We start from the raw sequence: 22288 nt of genomic DNA on the forward strand, positions 1-22288 counted from the left end.
TGTAATGTGTGTATAATGTAATGTGTGTATAATGTGTGTGTATATATAATGTAATGTGTACTATGTAATGTGTATAATGTAATGTGTGTATAATGTAATGTGTGTATAATGTAATGTGTATATGTAATGTGTGTATAATGTAATGTGTGTATAATGTAATGTGTGTACTATGTAATGTGTATATGTAATGTGTGTATAATGTAATGTGTGTATAATGTAATGTGTGTATAATGTAATGTGTATAATGTAATGTATGTAATGTGTATATGTATGTGTATATGTAATGTGTGTATAATGTAATGTGTGTATAATGTAATGTGTGTATTATGTAATGTGTGTATAATGTAATGTGTGTATATGTAATGTGTGTATATGTAATGTGTGTATATAATGTGTAATGTGTGTACTATGTAATGTGTGTATAATGTAATGTGTGTATATGTAATGTGTGTATAATGTAATGTGTGTATTATGTAATGTGTGTACTATGTAATGTGTGTATAATGTAATGTGTGTATAATGTAATGTGTGTACTATGTAATGTGTGTATAATGTAATGTGTGTAAATGTAATGTGTGTATAATGTAATGTGTGTATAATGTAATGTGTGTATAATGTAATGTGTGTATAATGTAATGTGTGTATAATGTATATGTGTATAATGTAATGTGTGTATAATGTAATGTGTGTATAATGTATAATGTAATGTGTATAATGTAATGTGTGTAATGTGTGTATGTAATGTGTGTATATGTAATGTGTGTATTATGTAATGTGTGTATATGTAATGTGTGTATTATGTAATGTGTGTATAATGTAATGTGTGTATAATGTAATGTGTGTATAATGTATATGTATATGTGTGTATATGTAATGTGTATTATGTAATGTATAATGTAATGTGTGTTAATATATGTAATGTGTGTATAATGTAATGTGTGTATAATGTAATGTGTGTATATGTAATGTGTGTATGTACTATGTGTATAATGTAATGTGTATACTATGTAATGTGTGTATAATGTAATGTGTGTATAATGTAATGTGTGTATAATGTAATGTGTGTATAATGTAATGTGTGTATTAATGTATAATGTGTATAATGTAATGTGTGTATATGTAATGTGTGTATAATGTAATGTGTATTATGTAATGTGTATAATGTAATGTGTGTAATAATGTAATGTGTGTATAATGTAATGTGTGTATAATGTAATGTGTGTAATGTAATGTGTATATAATGTATATGTAATGTGTGTACTAATGTAATGTGTGTATAATGTAATGTGTGTATATGTAATGTGTGTATTATGTGTATAATGTAATGTGTGTATTATGTAATGTGTGTATAATGTAATGTGTGTATTATGTAATGTATGTAATGTGTGTACTATGTAATGTGTGTACTATGTAATGTGTGTATAATGTAATGTGTGTATAATGTAATGTGTGTATAATGTAATGTGTGTACTATGTAATGTGTGTATATGTAATGTGTGTATAATGTAATGTGTGTATATGTAATGTGTGTATAATGTAATGTGTGTATAATGTAATGTGTGTACTATGTAATGTGTATATGTAATGTGTGTACTATGTAATGTGTGTATAATGTAATGTGTATAATGTAATGTGTGTATAATGTAATGTGTGTATAATGTAATGTGTGTATTATGTAATGTGTGTATAATGTAATGTGTGTATTATGTAATGTGTGTATATGTAATGTGTGTATATGTAATGTGTGTATTATGTAATGTGTATTATGTAATGTGTGTATAATGTAATGTGTGTATGTAATGTGTGTATAATGTAATGTGTGTATAATGTGTATTATGTAATGTGTGTACTATGTAATGTGTGTATTATGTAATGTGTGTACTATGTAATGTGTGTATAATGTAATGTGTGTATAATGTAATGTGTGTACTATGTAATGTGTATATATGTAATACTATGTAATGTGTGTATAATGTAATGTAATGTGTATAATGTAATGTAATGTGTATAATGTAATATGTAATGTGTGTATATGTAATGTGTGTATATGTAATGTGTGTACTATGTATATGTAATGTGTATAATAATGTAATGTGTGTATAATGTAATGTGTGTATATGTAATGTAATGTAATGTGTGTATAATGTAATGTGTGTATAATGTAATGTGTGTATATGTAATATGTAATGTGTGTATAATGTAATGTGTGTATAATGTAATGTGTGTATATGTAATGTGTGTATAATGTATATATGTAATGTGTATTATGTAATGTGTGTATATGTAATGTGTGTATAATGTAATGTGTGTATAATGTGTAATGTGTGTATAATGTAATGTGTGTACTATGTAATGTGTGTATTATGTAATGTGTGTACTATGTAATGTGTACTATGTAATGTGTGTATAATGTAATGTGTGTATATGTAATGTGTGTATAATGTGTATTATGTAATGTGTGTATAATGTGTATTATGTAATGTGTGTATAATGTAATGTGTGTATTATGTAATGTGTGTACTATGTAATGTGTGTACTATGTAATGTGTGTATAATGTGTATAATGTAATGTGTGTATAATGTAATGTGTGTATAATGTAATGTGTGTACTATGTAATGTGTGTACTATGTAATGTGTGTATAATGTAATGTGTGTATAATGTAATGTGTGTATAATGTAATGTGTGTATATGTAATGTGTGTATAATGTAATGTGTGTATTATGTAATGTGTGTATGTGTATGTGTATAATGTAATGTGTGTATAATGTAATGTGTGTACTATGTAATGTAATGTGTGTATATGTAATGTGTGTATGTATGTAATGTGTGTATATGTAATGTGTACTATGTAATGTGTGTACTATGTAATGTGTGTATATAATGTAATGTGTATAATGTAATGTGTGTATATGTAATGTGTGTATATGTAATGTGTGTATTATGTAATGTGTGTATAATGTAATGTGTGTATAATGTGTATTATGTAATGTGTGTACTATGTAATGTGTGTATAATGTAATGTGTGTATTATGTAATGTGTGTATAATGTATAATGTAATGTGTGTATAATGTAATGTGTGTATAATGTAATGTGTATGTAATGTGTATAATGTAATGTGTGTATATGTAATGTAATGTAATGTGTATAATGTAATGTGTGTATATGTAATGTGTGTATATGTATGTAATGTGTATAATGTAATGTGTGTACTATGTAATGTGTGTATAATGTAATGTGTGTATAATAATGTAATGTAATGTGTGTATAATGTAATGTATAATGTAATGTGTGTATGTGTGTACTATGTAATGTGTGTATAATGTAATGTGTGTATAATGTATGTAATGTGTGTATAATGTAATGTGTGTATAATGTAATGTGTGTATAATGTAATGTGTGTATATGTAATGTGTGTATAATGTAATGTGTGTATAATGTGTATTATGTAATGTGTGTATATGTAATGTGTGTACTATGTAATGTGTATATGTAATGTGTACTATGTAATGTGTGTACTATGTAATGTGTGTATTATGTAATGTGTGTATAATGTAATGTGTGTATATGTAATGTGTGTATAATGTAATGTGTGTATAATGTAATGTGTGTATAATGTAATGTGTGTACTATGTAATGTGTGTATAATGTAATGTGTGTATATGTAATGTATAATGTAATGTGTGTATAATGTAATGTGTGTAATATGTAATGTGTATAATGTAATGTATAATGTAATGTGTGTATATGTAATGTGTGTATAATGTAATGTGTGTACTATGTAATGTGTGTATATGTAATGTAATGTAATGTGTGTATATGTAATGTGTGTGTACTATGTAATGTGTGTATTATGTAATGTGTGTATAATGTAATGTGTGTATAATGTAATGTGTGTATAATGTAATGTGTGTATTATGTAATGTGTGTACTATGTAATGTGTATAATGTAATGTGTGTATAATGTAATGTGTGTATAATGTAATGTGTGTATAATGTATTATGTAATATAATGTAATGTGTATTATGTATAATGTGTATGTGTATAATGTGTGTATAATGTAATGTGTGTATAATGTAATGTGTGTATAATGTAATGTGTATATGTAATGTGTGTATTATGTAATGTGTGTATGTAATGTATAATGTAATGTGTGTATAATGTAATGTGTACTATGTAATGTATTATGTGTGTATAATGTAATGTATAATGTAATGTGTGTATTATGTAATGTGTGTATTATGTGTAATGTGTGTACTATGTAATGTGTGTATAATGTAATGTATAATGTAATGTGTGTATTATGTAATGTGTGTAATGTAATGTGTGTATAATGTAATGTGTGTATTATGTAATGTGTGTATATGTAATGTGTGTACTATGTAATGTGTGTAGTAATGTGTGTATAATGTAATGTGTCTATATGTAAGTGTCCTAATCTGGTCTCTATGTAATATGTGTACATGTAATATGTCCTATGTAATATGTGTACTATGGTCATTAGTGTAGATGGAGGACTTGGATCTTCCCAGATGAAGAGGGAGGTCCTTCTACCAGCTGGCCATCAACAGAGAGAAATCCTCCATCACGGTTACTGAGTAGGTAGTGTCCTTCTGGTCTCTACCCCAGTGTCCTTCTGGTCTCTACCCCAGTGTCCTTCTGGTCTCTACCCCAGTGTCCTTCTGGTCTCTATCCCAGTGTCCTTCTGGTCTCTATCCCAGTGTCCTTCTGGTCTCTACCCCAGTGTCCTTCTGGTCTCTACCCCAGTGTCCTTCTGGTCTCTACCCCAGTGTCCTTCTGGTCTCTATCCCAGTGTCCTTCTGGTCTCTATCCCAGTGTCCTTCTGGTCTCTACCCCAGTGTCCTTCTGGTCTCTACCCCAGTGTCCTTCTGGTCTCTATCCCAGTGTCCTTCTGGTCTCTACCCCAGTGTCCTTCTGGTCTCTACCCCAGTGTCCTTCTGGTCTCTACCCCAGTGTCCTTCTGGTCTCTACCCCAGTGTCCTTCTGGTCTCTACCCCAGTGTCCTTCTGGTCTCTATCCCAGTGTCTAATCCTTCTGGTCTCTACCTCAGTGTCCTTCTGGTCTCTATCCCAGTGTCCTTCTGGTCTCTATCCCAGTGTCCTTCTGGTCTCTATCCCAGTGTCCTTCTGGTCTCTACCCCAGTGTCCCTCTGGTCTCTACCCCAGTGTCCTTGTGGTCTCTATCCCAGTGTCCTTCTGGTCTCTATCCCAGTGTCCTTCTGGTCTCTACCCCAGTGTCCTTCTGGTCTCTACCCCAGTGTCCTTCTGGTCTCTACCCCAGTGTCCTTCTGGTCTCTACCCCAGTGTCCTTCTGGTCTCTACCCCAGTGTCCTTCTGGTCTCTATCCCAGTGTCCTTCTGGTCTCTATCCCAGTGTCCTTCTGGTCTCTACCCCAGTGTCCTTCTGGTCTCTACCCCAGTGTCCTTCTGGTCTCTATCCCAGTGTCCTTCTGGTCTCTACCCCAGTGTCCTTCTGGTCTCTATCCCAGTGTCCTTCTGGTCTCTATCCCAGTGTCCTTCTGGTCTCTATCCCAGTGTCCTTCTGGTCTCTACCCCAGTGTCCTTCTGGTCTCTATCCCAGTGTCCTTCTGGTGTCTATCCCAGTGTCCCTTCTGGTCTCTATCCCAGTGTCTAGTCCTTCTGGTCTCTATCCCAGTGTCCTTCTGGTCTCTATCCCAGTGTCCTTCTGGTCTCTATCCCAGTGTCCTTCTGGTCTCTACCCCAGTGTCCTTCTGGTCTCTATCCCAGTGTCCTTCTGGTCTCTATCCCAGTGTCCTTCTGGTCTCTATCCCAGTGTCCTTCTGGTCTCTATCCCAGTGTCCTTCTGGTCTCTATCCCAGTGTCCTTCTGGTCTCTACCCCAGTGTCCTTCTGGTCTCTATCCCAGTGTCATTCTGGTCTCTATCCCAGTGTCCTTCTGGTCTCTACCCCAGTGTCCTTCTGGTCTCTATCCCAGTGTCATTCTGGTCTCTATCCCAGTGTCCTTCTGGTCTCTACCCCAGTGTCCTTCTGGTCTCTATCCCAGTGTCATTCTGGTCTCTATCCCAGTGTCCTTCTGGTCTCTATCCCAGTGTCCTTCTGGTCTCTATCCCAGTGTCATTCTGGTCTCTATCCCAGTGTCCTTCTGGTCTCTATCCCAGTGTCCTTCTGGTCTCTACCCCAGTGTCCTTCTGGTCTCTATCCCAGTGTCCTTCTGGTCGAGGGGTGTGGTCTAACAGGGTGTGGTCTAACAGGGTGTGTGTGTGTTCTCTTGGCAGGCTGGTGAAGTGGATCGAGGGGTGTGGTCTAACAGGGTGTGGTCTAACAGGGTGTGTGTGTTCTCTCGGCAGGCTGGTGAAATGGAACGAGGGGTGTGGTCTAACAGGGTGTGGTCTAACAGGGTGTGTGTGTTCTCTTGGCAGGCTGGTGAAGTGGATCGAGGGGTGTGGTCTAACAGGGTGTGGTCTAACAGGGTGTGTGTGTTCTCTTGGCAGGCTGGTGAACTGGATCGAGGGGTGTGGTCTAACAGGGTGTGGTGTTCTCTTGGGTGCTGGTGAAGTGGCATCGAGGGGTGTGGTCTAACAGGGTGTGGTCTAACAGGGTGTGTGTGTTCTCTTGGCAGGCTGGTGAAGTGGATCGAGGGGTGTGGTCTAACAGGGTGTGGTCTAACAGGGTGTGGTCTAACAGGGTGTGTGTGTTCTCTTGGCAGGCTGGTGAAGTGGATCGAGGGGTGTGGTCTAACAGGGTGTGGTCTAACAGGGTGTGTGTGTTCTCTTGGCAGGCTGGTGAAATGGATCGAGGGGTGTGGTCTAACAGGGTGTGGTCTAACAGGGTGTGTGTGTTCTCTTGGCAGGCTGGTGAAGTGGATCGAGGGGTGTGGTCTAACAGGGTGTGGTCTAACAGGGTGTGTGTGTTGTCTTGGCAGGCTGGTGAAGTGGATCGAGGGGTGTGGTCTAACAGGGTGTGGTCTAACAGGGTGTGGTCTAACAGGGTGTGTGTGTTCTCTTGGCAGGCTGGTGAAGTGGATCGAGGGGTGTGGTCTAACAGGGTGTGGTCTAACAGGGTGTGTGTGTTCTCTTGGCAGGCTGGTGAAGTGGATCGAGGGGTGTGGTCTAACAGGGTGTGGTCTAACAGGGTGTGTGTGTTCTCTTGGCAGGCTGGTGAAGTGGATCGAGGGGTGTGTGTGTGATGACCCATTCCTGAACCCAGAGCTGATGAGGGCCAACCCCTGGGTGGAGAAAGGCAAATGTGTGATCCTCTAACGGACACACACACGGATCCACACACACACACACACACACACACACACACACACTGAGACACACACACACACACACACACACACACACACTGAGACACACACACTGAGACACACACACACTGAGACACACACACACTGAGACACACACACTGAGACACGCACACTGACACACACACACTGAGACACACACACACTGAGACACACACACTGAGACACACACACACACACTGAGACACACACACACACACTGAGACACACACACACAAGACACACACCACACTGAGACATCCACATGGTTTTACTGATACACACTGAGACACACACACACTGAGTTGAGACACACCATGAGCAGTATGTCCTACATTGATAGTAGCCCCCTTCCACCTATGAGACACACACACACCTAGCATTGATAGTAGCCCCTTCCTTCCTATGAGCAGTATGTCCTACATTGATAGTAGCCCCCTTCCTTCCTATGAGCAGTATGTCCTACATTGATAGTAGCCCCCTTCCTTCCTATGAGCACACATTGATGAGTAGCCCCTTCCTTCCTACAGTATGTCCTACATTGATAGTAGCCCCCCTTCCTTCCTATGAGCAGTATGTCCTACATTGATAGTAGCCCCCTTCCTTCCTATGAGCAGTATGTCCTACATTGATAGTAGCCCCCCTTCCTTCCTATGAGCAGTATGTCCTACATTGATAGTAGCCCCCTTCCTGTCTGAGCAGTATGTCCTACATTGATAGTAGCCCCCCTTCCTATGAGCAGTATGTCCTACATTGATAGTAGCCCCCCTATGAGCAGTATGTCTTCCTTGATAGTAGCCCCCTTCCTTCCTATGTATATGTCCTACATTGATAGTAGCCCCCTTCCTTCCTATGAGCAGTATGTCCTACATTGATAGTAGCCCCCTTCCTTCCTATGAGCAGTATGTCCTACATTGATAGTAGCCCCCTTCCTTCCTATGAGCAGTATGTCCTACATTGATAGTAGCCCCCTTCCTATGAGCAGTATGTCCTACATTGATAGTAGCCCCTTCCTTCCTATGAGCAGTATGTCCTATTGATATTTCCTTCCTATGATGTCCTAGTAGCCCCCTTCCTTCCTATGAGCAGTATGTCCTACATTGATAGTAGCCCCCTTCCTTCCTATGAGCAGTATGTCCTACATTGATAGTAGCCCCCTTCCTATGAGCAGTATGTCCTACATTGATAGTAGCCCCCTTCCTTCCTATGAGCAGTATGTCCTACATTGATAGTAGCCCCCTTCCTTCCTATGAGCAGTATGTCCTACATTGATAGTAGCCCCCTTCCTTCCTATGAGCAGTATGTCCTACATTGATAGTAGCCCCCTTCCTTCCTATGAGCAGTATGTCCTACATTGATAGTAGCCCCCTTCCTATGAGCAGTATGTCCTACATTGAAAGTAGATTTGCAGAGCTCATCTCATAGCGTTGTTAAAAGAATGAGATTAGCTTTTTTTCCACTGTCAATCAGAATACACTGTTTTTAATTGGCTTGTTTCCACTGTCAATCAGAATACACTGTTTTTAATTGGCTTGTTTCCACTGTCAATCAGAATACACTGTTTTTAATTGGCTTGTTTCCACTGTCAATCAGAATACACTGTTTTTAATTGGCTTGTTTCCACTGTCAATCAGAATACACTGTTTTTAATTGGCTTGTTTCCACTGTCAATCAGAATACACTGTTTTTAATTGGCTTGTTTCCACTGTCAATCAGAATACACTGTTTTTAATTGGCTTGTTTCCACTGTCAATCAGAATACACTGTTTTTATTGGCTTGTTTCCACTGTCAATCAGAATACACTGTTTTTATTGGCTTGTTTCCACTGTCAATCAGAATACACTGTTTTTAATTGGCTTGTTTCCACTGTCAATCAGAATTGACTGTTTTTATTGGCTTGTTTCCACTGTCAATCAGAATACACTGTTTTTATTGGCTTGTTTCCACTGTCAATCAGAATACACTGTTTTTATTGGCTTGTTTACACTGTTTTTATTGGCTTGTTTCCACTGTCAATCAGAATACACTGTTTTTATTGGCTTGTTTCCACTGTCAATCAGAATACACTGTTTTTAATTGGCTTGTTTCCACTGTCAATCAGAATACACTGTTTTTATTGGCTTGTTTCCACTGTCAATCAGAATACACTGCTTTTATTGGCTTGTTTCCACTGTCAATCAGAATACACTGTTTTTATTGGCTTGTTTACACTGTTTTTATTGGCTTGTTTCCACTGTCAATCAGAATACACTGTTTTTATTGGCTTGTTTCCACTGTCAATCAAACATAATAAAGAGGTGGTTTGACAGATTGACTCGTGGTCATTTATATACTAACATTCTAAGGTGTATGAGATGGAGTGTGTGTGTGTGTGTGTGTGTGTGTGTGTGTGTGTACGGTGTGTGTGTGTGTGTGTGTACGGTGTGTGTGTGTGTGTACGGTGTGTGTGTGTGTGTACGGTGTGTGTGTGTGTGTGTGTGTGTGTACGGTGTGTGTGTGTGTGTGTGTACGGTGTGTGTGTGTGTGTACGGTGTGTGTGTGTGTGTGTGCGGTGTGTGTGTGTACGGTGTGTACGGTGTGTGTGTGTACGGTGTGTGTGTGTGTACGGTGTGTGTGTGTGTGTGTGTACGGTGTGTGTGTGTACGGTGTGTGTGTGTGTGTGTGTACGGTGTGTGTGTGTACGGTGTGTGTGTGTGTGTGTGTACGGTGTGTGTGTGTACGGTGTGTGTGTGTGTGTGTGTACGGTGTGTGTGTGTGTGTGTGAGCTATAGCAGTTCTCTGATGTAGATGTTGTGTGTGTACAGTGTGTGTGTGTGTGTGTACGGTGTGTGTGTGTGTGTACAGTGTGTGAGTTATAGCAGTTCTCTGATGTAGATGTTGTGTGTGTGTGTGTGTGTACAGTGTGTGTGTGTGTTATAGCAGTTCTCTGATGTAGATGTTGCGTCGCACGGCGTTGGACACGCCCTCGTTGAAGCGGAACCACACGTCACTGTTGCCAACCGCTGTCCCCATGGCAACCTCCACACACACTTCACCTAGTGACAGACAGAGACAGTTTACGGTTAAAACACACACAGATACATCGCCTCTACACATACATATGATCAATGACCTTTAACCCTCAGGTCTGGAGAGAGACAGAGATACACATTAACCCTGACCTTTAACCCTCAGGTCTGGAGAGAGACAGAGATACACATTAACCCTGACCTTTAACCCTCAGGTCTGGAGAGAGACAGAGATACACATTAACTCTGACCTTTAACCCTCAGGTCTGGAGAGAGACAGAGATACACATTAACCCTGACCTTTAACCCTCAGGTCTGGAGAGAGACAGAGATACACATTAACCCTGACCTTTAACCCTCAGGTCTGGAGAGACAGAGATACACATTAACCCTGACCTTTAACCCTCAGGTCTGGAGAGAGACAGAGATATGCATTAACCCTGACCTTTAACCCTCAGGTCTGGAGAGAGACAGAGATACACATTAACCCTGACCTTTAACCCTCAGGTCTGGAGAGAGACAGAGATACACATTAACCCTGACCTTTAACCCTCAGGTCTGGAGAGAGACAGAGATACGCATTAACCCTGACCTTTAACCCTCAGGTCTGGAGAGAGACAGAGATACGCATTAACCCTGACCTTTAACCCTCAGGTCTGGAGAGAGACAGAGATACACATTAACCCTGACCTTTAACCCTCAGGTCTGGAGAGAGACAGAGATACACATTAACCCTGACCTTTAACCCTCAGGTCTGGAGAGAGACAGAGATACACATTAACCCTGACCTTTAACCCTCTGGTCATGACCTTTAACCCTATGGTAAAGTGGTTCATGTGAAGCCCTGTATGTTTCTCTTCATAAGTCTCATGGAATGTAGATCTACATTGAACACCACACATTGGCTGCTACTGTAGGCTGAATGATGTAACAGCTATTTCCGTGTTAAAATATTATGGGATGCATTTTCTCCATTGTAAAGCTAACTTAAAGCAGGTACAGCCTCAGTGTTCACAGTAAAACTGTAACTTAAAGCAGGTACAGCCTCAGTGTTCACAGTAAAACTGTAACTTAAAGCAGGTACAGCCTCAGTGTTCACAGTAAAACTGTAACTTAAAGCAGGTACAGCCTCAGTGTTCACAGTAAAACTGTAACTTAAAGCAGGTACAGCCTCAGTGTTCACAGTAAAACAGTAACTTAAAGCAGGTACAGCCTCAGTGTTCACAGTAAAACTGTAACTTAAAGCAGGTACAGCCTCAGTGTTCACAGTAAAACTGTAACTTAAAGCAGGTACAGCCTCAGTGTTCACAGTAAAACTGTAACTTAAAGCAGGTACAGCCTCAGTGTTCACAGTAAAACTGTAACTTAGTGGGTACAGCCTCAGTGTTCACAGTAAAACTGTCACTTAGTGGGTACAGCCTCAGTGTTCACAGTAAAACTGTAATCAGAGAGAATCAGAGAGTGTTCACGTTAGTTGTAAAACTGTTACCTGAATCAGAGATGCCTCAGTGTTCAGATGTAAAACTGTTACCTGAGTCAGAGATACAGCCTAGATGTAATGATACCTGAGTCAGAGATGAAATGTAATGTTACAGCCTCAGAGATCACAGTAAAACTGTAATGTTACCTGAGTCAGAGATGCTCAGTGTTCAGTTGTAAAACCTGAGTCAGAGATGCAGCCTCAGTGTTGTTACCTGAATCAGAGATGCTACGTTAGATGTAATGTTACCGAATCAGAGATCAGAGTTGAGATGTAATGTTACCTGAGTCAGAGATGCTACGTTAGATGTAATGTTACCTGAGTCAGAGATGCTACGTTAGATGTAATGTTACCTGAGTCAGAGATGAGATGTAATGTTACCTGAGTCAGAGATGCTACGTTAGATGTAATGTTACCTGAGTCAGAGATGCTACGTTAGTTGTAATGTTACCTGAGTCAGAGATGCTACGTTAGATGTAATGTTACCTGAGTCAGAGATGCTACGTTAGATGTAATGTTACCTGAGTCAGAGATGCTAGATGTAATGTTACCTGAGTCAGAGATGCTACGTTAGATGTAATGTTACCTGAGTCAGAGATGCTACGTTAGATGTAATGATACCTGAGTCAGAGATGAGATGTAATGTTACCTGAGTCAGAGATGCTACGTTAGATGTAATGATACCTGAGTCAGAGATGCTGTTACCTGAGTCAGAGATGAGATGTAATGTTACCTGAGTCAGAGATGCTACGTTAGATGTAATGTTACCTGAGTCAGAGATGCTACGTTAGATGTAATGTTACCTGAGTCAGAGATGCTACGTTAGTTGTAATGATACCTGAGTCAGAGATGCTACGTTAAATGTAATGTTACCTGAGTCAGAGATGCTACGTTAGATGTAATGATACCTGAGTCAGAGATGAGATGTAATGTTACCTGAGTCAGAGATGAGATGTAATGTTACCTGAGTCAGAGATGCTACGTTAGATGTAATGATACCTGAGTCAGAGATGAGATGTAATGTTACCTGAGTCAGAGATGAGATGTAATGTTACCTGAGTCAGAGATGCTACGTTAGATGTAATGTTACCTGAGTCAGAGATGCTACGTTAGATGTAATGTTACCCGAGTCAGAGATGCTACGTTAGATGTAATGTTACCTGAGTCAGAGATGCTACGTTAGATGTAATGTTACCTGAGTCAGAGATGCTACGTTAGATGTAATGTTACCTGAATCAGAGATGCTACGTTAGATGTAATGTTACCTGAGTCAGAGATGCTACGTTAGATGTAATGTTACCTGAGTCAGAGATGCTACGTTAGATGTAATGTTACCTGAGTCAGAGATGCTAGAGATGTAATGTTACCTGAGTCAGAGATGAGATGTAATGTTACCTGAGTCAGAGATGCTACGTTAGATGTAATGTTACCTGAGTCAGAGATGCTACGTTAGTGTAATGTTACCTGAGTCAGAGATGCTAGTTAGATGTAATGTTACCTGAGTCAGAGATGCTACGTTAGATGTAATGTTACCTGAGTCAGAGATGCTACGTTAGATGTAATGTTACCTGAGTCAGAGATGCTACGTTAGATGTAATGTTACCTGAGTCAGAGATGCTACGTTAGATGTAATGTTACCTGAGTCAGAGATGCTACGTTAGATGTAATGTTACCTGAGTCAGAGATGCTACGTTAGATGTAATGTTACCTGAGGCAGAGATGAGATGTAATGTTACCTGAGTCAGAGATGCTACGTTAGTTGTAATGTTACCTGAGTCAGAGATGCTACGTTAGATGTAATGTTACCTGAGTCTTATGAACACATGTAGTTACCTGTAGCGGAGACCACCTGTGGTTTCTCCTGGGGCGACCTGAAAGAAATCCACCTCCGTCAACACAGACAACATTTAGGTAATTTAGCAGCGTTGATCAAGAGCCACTAATACTGTTACCTGGTTTCAGATGCTAATAGACACCATCTGTATTAACCTGGTTTCAGTCTAGATACTACACCATCTGTCATGTTACCTGGTTTCAGTCAATAGATGCTACCATCTAGTCATTAACCTGGTTTCAGTCTGAGTCACACCATCTGTCATTAACCTGGTTTCAGTCTAATACACACCATCTGTCATTAACCTGGTTTCAGTCTAATGTTACCATCTGTCATTAACCTGGTTTCAGTCTAATACACACCATCTGTCATTAACCTGGTTTCAGTCTAATACACACCACCTGTCATTAACCTGGTTTCAGAGTCTAATACACACCATCTGTCATTAACCTGGTTTCAGTCTAATACGCACCATCTGTCATTAACCTGGTTTCAGTCTAATACACACCATCTGTCATTAACCTGGTTTCAGTGTAATGTTACCTCTGTCATTAACCTGGATGCAGTCTAATACACGTCATTAACCTGGTTTCAGTCTAATACACACCATCTGTCATTAACCTGGTTTCAGTCTAATACACACCATCTGTCATTAACCTGGTTTCAGTCTAACACACACCATCTGTCATTAACCTGGTTTCAGTCTAATACACACCACCTGTCATTAACCTGGGTTCAGAGTCTAATACACACCACCTGTCATTAACCTGGTTTCAGTCTAACACACACCATCTGTCATTAACCTGGTTTCAGTCTAATACACACCATCTGTCATTAACCTGGTTTCAGAGTCTAATACACACCATATGTCATTAACCTGGTTTCAGTCTAATACACACCATCTGTCGTTAACCTGGTTTCAGAGTCTAATACACACCATCTGTCATTAACCTGGTTTCAGTCTAATACACACCATCTGTCATTAACCTGGTTTCAGTCTAATACACACCATCTGTCATTAACCTGGTTTCAGTCTAATACACACCACCTGTCATTAACCTGGTTTCAGTCTAATACACACCATCTGTCATTAACCTGGTTTCAGTCTAATACACACCATCTGTCATTAACCTGGTTTCAGAGTCTAATACACACCATCTGTCATTAACCTGGTTTCAGAGTCTAATACACACCATCTGTCATTAACCTGGTTTCAGAGTCTAATACACACCATCTGTCATTAACCTGGTTTCAGTCTAATACACACCATCTGTCATTAACCTGGTTTCAGTCTAATACACACCATCTGTCATTAACCTGGTTTCAGTCTAATACACACCATCTGTCATTAACCTGGTTTCAGAGTCTAATACACACCATCTGTCATTAACCTGGTTTCAGAGTCTAATACACACCATCTGTCATTAACCTGGTTTCAGTCTAATACACACCATCTGTCATTAACCTGGTTTCAGAGTCTAATACACACCATCTGTCATTAACCTGGTTTCAGTCTAATACACACCATTAACCTGTCATTAACCTGGTTTCAGCGTCTAATACACACCATCTGTCATTAACCTGGTTTCAGTCTAATACACACCATCTGTCATTAACCTGGTTTCAGTCTAATACACACCATCTGTCATTAACCTGGTTTCAGAGTCTAATACACACCATCTGTCATTAACCTGGTTTCAGAGTCTAATACACACCATCTGTCATTAACCTGGTTTCAGTCTAATACACACCATCTGTCATTAACCTGGTTTCAGTCTAATACACACCATCTGTCATTAACCTGGTTTCAGTCTAATACACACCATCTGTCATTAACCTGGTTTCAGAGTCTAATACACACCATCTGTCATTAACCTGGTTTCAGAGTCTAATAGACACCATCTGTCATTAACCTGGTTTCAGTCTAATACACACCATCTGTCATTAACCTGGTTTCAGTCTAATACACACCATCTGTCATTAACCTGGTTTCAGTCTAATACACACCATCTGTCATTAACCTGGTTTCAGAGTCTAATACACACCATCTGTCATTAACCTGGTTTCAGAGTCTAATAGACACCATCTGTCATTAACCTGGTTTCAGCGTCTAATACACACCATCTGTCATTAACCTGGTTTCAGTCTAATACACACCATCTGTCATTAACCTGGTTTCAGTCTAATACACACCATCTGTCATTAACCTGGTTTCAGAGTCTAATACACACCATCTGTCATTAACCTGGTTTCAGAGTCTAATACACACCATCTGTCATTAACCTGGTTTCAGAGTCTAATACACACCATCTGTCATTAACCTGGTTTCAGTCTAATACACACCATCTGTCGTTAACCTGGTTTCAGTCTAATACACACCATCTGTCATTAACCTGGTTTCAGAGTCTAATACACACCATCTGTCATTAACCTGGTTTCAGTCTAATACACACCATCTGTCATTAACCTGGTTTCAGTCTAATACACACCATCTGTCATTAACCTGGTTTCAGAGTCTAATACACACCATCTGTCATTAACCTGGTTTCAGAGTCTAATACACACCATCTGTCATTAACCTGGTTTCAGAGTCTAATACACACCATCTGTCATTAACCTGGTTTCAGTCTAATACACACCATCTGTCATTAACCTGGTTTCAGTCTAATACACACCATCTGTCATTAACCTGGTTTCAGTCTAATACACACCATCTGTCATTAACCTGGTTTCAGTCTAATACACACCATCTGTCATTAACCTGGTTTCAGTCTAATACACACCATCTGTCATTAACCTGGTTTCAGTCTAATACACACCATCTGTCATTAACCTGGTTTCAGTCTAATACACACCATCTGTCATTAACCTGGTTTCAGAGTCTAATACACACCATCTGTCATTAACCTGGTTTCAGAGTCTAATACACACCATCTGTCATTAACCTGGTTTCAGTCTAATACACACCATCTGTCATTAACCTGGTTTCAGTTTCAGTCTAATACACACCATCTGTCATTAACCTGGTTTCAGTCTAATACACACCATCTGTCATTAACCTGGTTTCAGAGTCTAATACACACCATCTGTCATTAACCTGGTTTCAGAGTCTAATACACACCATCTGTCATTAACCTGGTTTCAGTCTAATACACACCATCTGTCATTAACCTGGTTTCAGTCTAATACACACCATCTGTCATTAACCTGGTTTCAGAGTCTAATACACACCATCCTGGTTTCATTAACCTCTGTCATTAACCTGGTTTCAGAGTCTAATACACACCATCTGTCATTAACCTGGTTTCAGTCTAATACACACCATCTGTCATTAACCTGGTTTCAGTCTAATACACACCATCTGTCATTAACCTGGTTTCAGTCTAATACACACCATCTGTCATTAACCTGGTTTCAGTCTAATACACACCATCTGTCATTAACCTGGTTTCAGAGTCTAATACACACCATCTGTCATTAACCTGGTTTCAGAGTCTAATACACACCATCTGTCATTAACCTGGTTTCAGTCTAATACACACCATCTGTCATTAACCTGGTTTCAGAGTCTAATACACACCATCTGTCATTAACCTGGTTTCAGAGTCTAATACACACCATCTGTCATTAACCTGGTTTCAGAGTCTAATACACACCATCTGTCATTAACCTGGTTTCAGAGTCTAATACACACCATCTGTCATTAACCTGGTTTCAGTCTAATACACACCATCTGTCATTAACCTGGTTTCAGTCTAATACACACCATCTGTCATTAACCTGGTTTCAGTCTAATACACACCATCTGTCATTAACCTGGTTTCAGTCTAATACACACCATCTGTCATTAACCTGGTTTCAGAGTCTAATACACACCATCTGTCATTAACCTGGTTTCAGTCTAATACACACCATCTGTCATTAACCTGGTTTCAGTCTAATACACACCATCTGTCATTAACCTGGTTTCAGAGTCTAATACACACCATCTGTCATTAACCTGGTTTCAGTCTAATACACACCATCTGTCATTAACCTGGTTTCAGAGTCTAATACACACCATCTGTCATTAACCTGGTTTCAGTCTAATACACACCATCTGTCATTAACCTGGTTTCAGTCTAATACACACCATCTGTCATTAACCTGGTTTCAGAGTCTAATACACACCATCTGTCATTAACCTGGTTTCAGTCTAATACACACCATCTGTCATTAACCTGGTTTCAGAGTCTAATACACACCATCTGTCATTAACCTGGTTTCAGTCTAATACACACCATCTGTCATTAACCTGGTTTCAGTCTAATACACACCATCTGTCATTAACCTGGTTTCAGTCTAATACACACCATCTGTCATTAACCTGGTTTCAGTCTAATACACACCATCTGTCATTAACCTGGTTTCAGTCTAATACACACCATCTGTCATTAACCTGGTTTCAGTCTAATACACACCATCTGTCATTAACCTGGTTTCAGTCTAATACACACCATCTGTCATTAACCTGGTTTCAGAGTCTAATACACACCATCTGTCATTAACCTGGTTTCAGTCTAATACACACCATCTGTCATTAACCTGGTTTCAGAGTCTAATACACACCATCTGTCATTAACCTGGTTTCAGTCTAATACACACCATCTGTCATTAACCTGGTTTCAGTCTAATACACACCATCTGTCATTAACCTGGTTTCAGTCTAATACACACCATCTGTCATTAACCTGGTTTCAGTCTAATACACACCATCTGTCATTAACCTGGTTTCAGTCTAATACACACCATCTGTCATTAACCTGGTTTCAGAGTCTAATACACACCATCTGTCATTAACCTGGTTTCAGTCTAATACACACCATCTGTCATTAACCTGGTTTCAGTCTAATACACACCATCTGTCATTAACCTGGTTTCAGAGTCTATTAACCTGGTTTCAGTCTAATACACCATCTGTCATTAACCTGGTTTCAGTCTAATACACACCATCTGTCATTAACCTGGTTTCAGAGTCTAATACACACCATCTGTCATTAACCTGGTTTCAGTCTAATAGACACCATCTGTCATTAACCTGGTTTCAGTCTAATACACACCATCTGTCATTAACCTGGTTTCAGTCTAATACACACCATCTGTCATTAACCTGGTTTCAGTCTAATAGACACCATCTGTCATTAACCTGGTTTCAGAGTCTAATACACACCATCTGTCATTAACCTGGTTTCAGTCTAATACACACCATCTGTCATTAACCTGGTTTCAGTCTAATACACACCATCTGTCATTAACCTGGTTTCAGAGTCTAATACACACCATCTGTCATTAACCTGGTTTCAGTCTAATACACACCATCTGTCATTAACCTGGTTTCAGAGTCTAATACACACCATCTGTCATTAACCTGGTTTCAGTCTAATACACACCATCTGTCATTAACCTGGTTTCAGTCTAATACACACCATCTGTCATTAACCTGGTTTCAGAGTCTAATACACACCATCTGTCATTAACCTGGTTTCAGTCTAATACACACCATCTGTCATTAACCTGGTTTCAGAATACACACCATCTGTCGTTAACCTGGTTTCAGAGTCTAATACACACCATCTGTCATTAACCTGGTTTCAGTCTAATACCACCATCTGTCATTAACCTGGTTTCAGTCTAATACACACCATCTGTCATTAACCTGGTTTCAGAGTCTAATACACACCATCTGTCATTAACCTGGTTTCAGTCTAATACACACCATCTGTCATTAACCTGGTTTCAGAGTCTAATACACACCATCTGTCATTAACCTGGTTTCAGAGTCTAATACACACCATCTGTCATTAACCTGGTTTCAGAGTCTAATACACACCATCTGTCATTAACCTGGTTTCAGAGTCTAATACACACCATCTGTCATTAACCTGGTTAGATGGAGATCTGTCATTAACCTGGTTTCAGAGTCTAATACACACCATCTGTCATTAACCTGGTTTCAGAGTCTAATACACAGATCCTTCCCTCTCCCCATCTGTAATTCCTGGTTTCAGATATTCAGAGATTAGCTGGTCCCAGTCTAGATAGACACCATCTGTTAAATCCTGGTTTCAGAGTGAACCAGTGCAGATTTCAGAAATATTTATAGATAGAGAACCTGGTCATTAGAGAGTTTCAGAGATGGAATCTTCATTAACCTGATGAGTCTAGAGACAATCTGGTTAACCTGGTTTCAGAGCTCCTGGGATCCTCTCTCCAGATGGAGAGATTAGCTTTGAGATTAGAGAGACTACATTCTGAAATCCAGAGGAAGAGAACCAGTGCAGATTTCAGAAATATTTATTAGATATCTTTATGGAAGAGATATTGAAACAAATAGATAAGAGCATTGGGGTGAAGGCTAGATGGAGAGATATTGAGAGAGAGAGACAGATAGATAGAGAGATACTGGAGAGAGAGAGAGAGAGTAAGATAGATGGAGAGATATTGGAGAGAGAGAGACAGATGGAGAGATAGAGAGATATTGGAGAGAGAGAGAGAGGCAGATAGATGGAGAGATATTGGAGAGAGAGAGACAGATAGATAGATATTGAGAGAGAGAGAGATACTGGAGAGAGAGACGGATAGATGAGAGATACTGGAGAGACAGAGAGGGAGGGGCAGATAGATGGAGAGAGAGAGAGAGAGAGAGAGAGAGAGAGGAGAGAGAGAGAGAGAGAGAGGTAAGATAGATGGAGAGATATTGGAGAGAGAGAGAGCGAGAGAGAGAGAGGCAGATAGATGAGAGATACTGGAGAGAGAGAGGCAGAAAGATGGAGAGATATTGGAGAGAGAAGAGATAGATGGAGAGAAACTGGAGAGAGAGAGAGAGAGAGGGAGGCTGGTAGATGGAGATATATTGGAGAGAGAGATGGAGAGAAACTGGAGAGAGAGGCAGATAGATGGAGAGATACTGGAGAGAGAGATAGATGGAGAGATACTGGAGAGAGAAAGGCAGATAGATGGAGAGATACTGGAGAGAGAGAGGCAGATAGATGGAGATACTGGAGAGAGAGGCAGATAGATGGAGAGATACTGGAGAGAGAGAGGCAGATAGATGGAGAGATACTGGAGAGAGAGAGATAGATGGAGAGATACTGGAGAGGAGATGGAGAGAGAGGCAGATAGATGGAGAGATACTGGAGGGAGAGACAGAGAAAAACTGGCGAGAGAGAAAGAGGTCTGACTGACTATCTGACTGTCTGACTATCTGTCCGAGTGTCTGTCTGACTGACTGACTGTCTGAGTGATTGACTGATTATATAACTGGCTGAATATCTGGCTGTCTGGCTGACTCTCTGACTGAGTGACGGACTGACTGACTATCTGAGTGAGTCAGTGAGTGTCTGAGTGAGTGAGTGAGTGAGTGTCTGAATGAGTGAGTGAGTGTCTGAGTGAGTGACTGATCTGAGTGACTGGCTGACTATCTGAGTGACTGACTGACTATCTGAGTGACTGACTGACTATCTGAGAGACTGACTGACTATCTGAGAGACTGACTGACTGTCTGAGTGAGTGAGTGTCTGAGTGAGTGACTGTCTGAGCGAGTGACTGTCTGAGCGAGTGACTGTCTGAGCGAGTGACTGACTATCTGAGTGAGTGACTGACTATCTGAGTGAGTGACTGACTATCTGAGTGAGTGACTGACTATCTGAGTGAGTGAATGACTGACTATCTGAGTGAGTGAATGACTGACTATCTGAGTGAGTGAATGACTGACTATCTGAGTGAGTGAATGACTGACTATCTGAGTGAGTGACTGACTATCTGAGTGAGTGACTGACTATCTGAGTGACTGAGTGACTATCTGAGTGAGTGACTGACTATCTGAGTGAGTGAGTGACTATCTGAGTGAGTGACTGACTATCTGAGTGAGTGAATGACTGACTATCTGAGTGAGTGAATGACTGACTATCTGAGTGAGTGACTGACTATCTGAGTGAGTGACTGACTATCTGAGTGAGTGACTGACTAGGAGTGAGTGATCTGAGGATCTGGTGATGATGATAGAGGAGTGTTGATCTAGGATCAGGTCCTGATAGAGGAGTGTTGATCTAGGATCAGGTCCATATAATCAGAGGAGGAGTGTTGATCTAGGATCAGGTCCATATAATCAGAGGAGTGTTGATCTAGGATCAGGTCCATATAATCAGAGGAGGAGTGTTGATCTAGGATCAGGTCCATATAATCAGAGGAGGAGTGTGATCTAGGATCTAGGATCTAGGTCCCATATAATCAGAGGAGTGTTGATCTAGGATCAGGTCCATATAATCAGAGGAGGAGTGTTGATCTAGGATCAGGTCCATATAATCAGAGGAGGAGTGTTGATCTAGGATCAGGTCCATATAATCAGAGGAGGAGTGTTGATCTAGGATCAGGTCCATATAATCAGAGGAGTGTTGATCTAGGATCAGGTCCATATAATCAGAGGAGGAGTGTTGATCTAGGATCAGGTCCATATAATCAGAGGAGGAGTGTTGATCTAGGATCAGGTCCATATAATCAGAGGAGTGTTGATCTAGGATCAGGTCCATATAATCAGAGGAGGAGTGTTGATCTAGGATCAGGTCCATATAATCAGAGGAGGAGTGTTGATCTAGGATCAGGTCCATATAATCAGAGGAGGAGTGTTGATCTAGGATCAGG

General features: G+C 40.1%; 2 long non-coding RNA genes and 1 pseudogene across 2 annotated transcripts in view; 2 read left to right on the forward strand and 1 right to left on the reverse strand.

The window, feature by feature from the left end:
* Nucleotides 1–22288, forward strand: part of LOC135570240 (uncharacterized) — a 50977-nt gene that overhangs the window by 14868 nt on the left and 13821 nt on the right. The gene's annotated exons all lie outside the window — the stretch shown is intronic.
* LOC135570239 (guanine nucleotide-binding protein G(I)/G(S)/G(O) subunit gamma-13-like) lies at nucleotides 4511–7518 on the forward strand (annotated as a pseudogene).
* On the reverse strand, nucleotides 9489–13642 carry LOC135570241 (uncharacterized). The gene is made up of 2 exons (XR_010463465.1): nucleotides 13609–13642; nucleotides 9489–10322 (listed from the first exon to the last, which is right to left on the reverse strand). It is a non-coding gene; the product is annotated as an uncharacterized LOC135570241 (long non-coding RNA).

This window comes from Oncorhynchus nerka, unplaced genomic scaffold (genome assembly GCF_034236695.1).
Source record: "Oncorhynchus nerka isolate Pitt River unplaced genomic scaffold, Oner_Uvic_2.0 unplaced_scaffold_1011, whole genome shotgun sequence".
Classification (NCBI taxonomy): Eukaryota; Metazoa; Chordata; class Actinopteri; order Salmoniformes; family Salmonidae; genus Oncorhynchus; species Oncorhynchus nerka.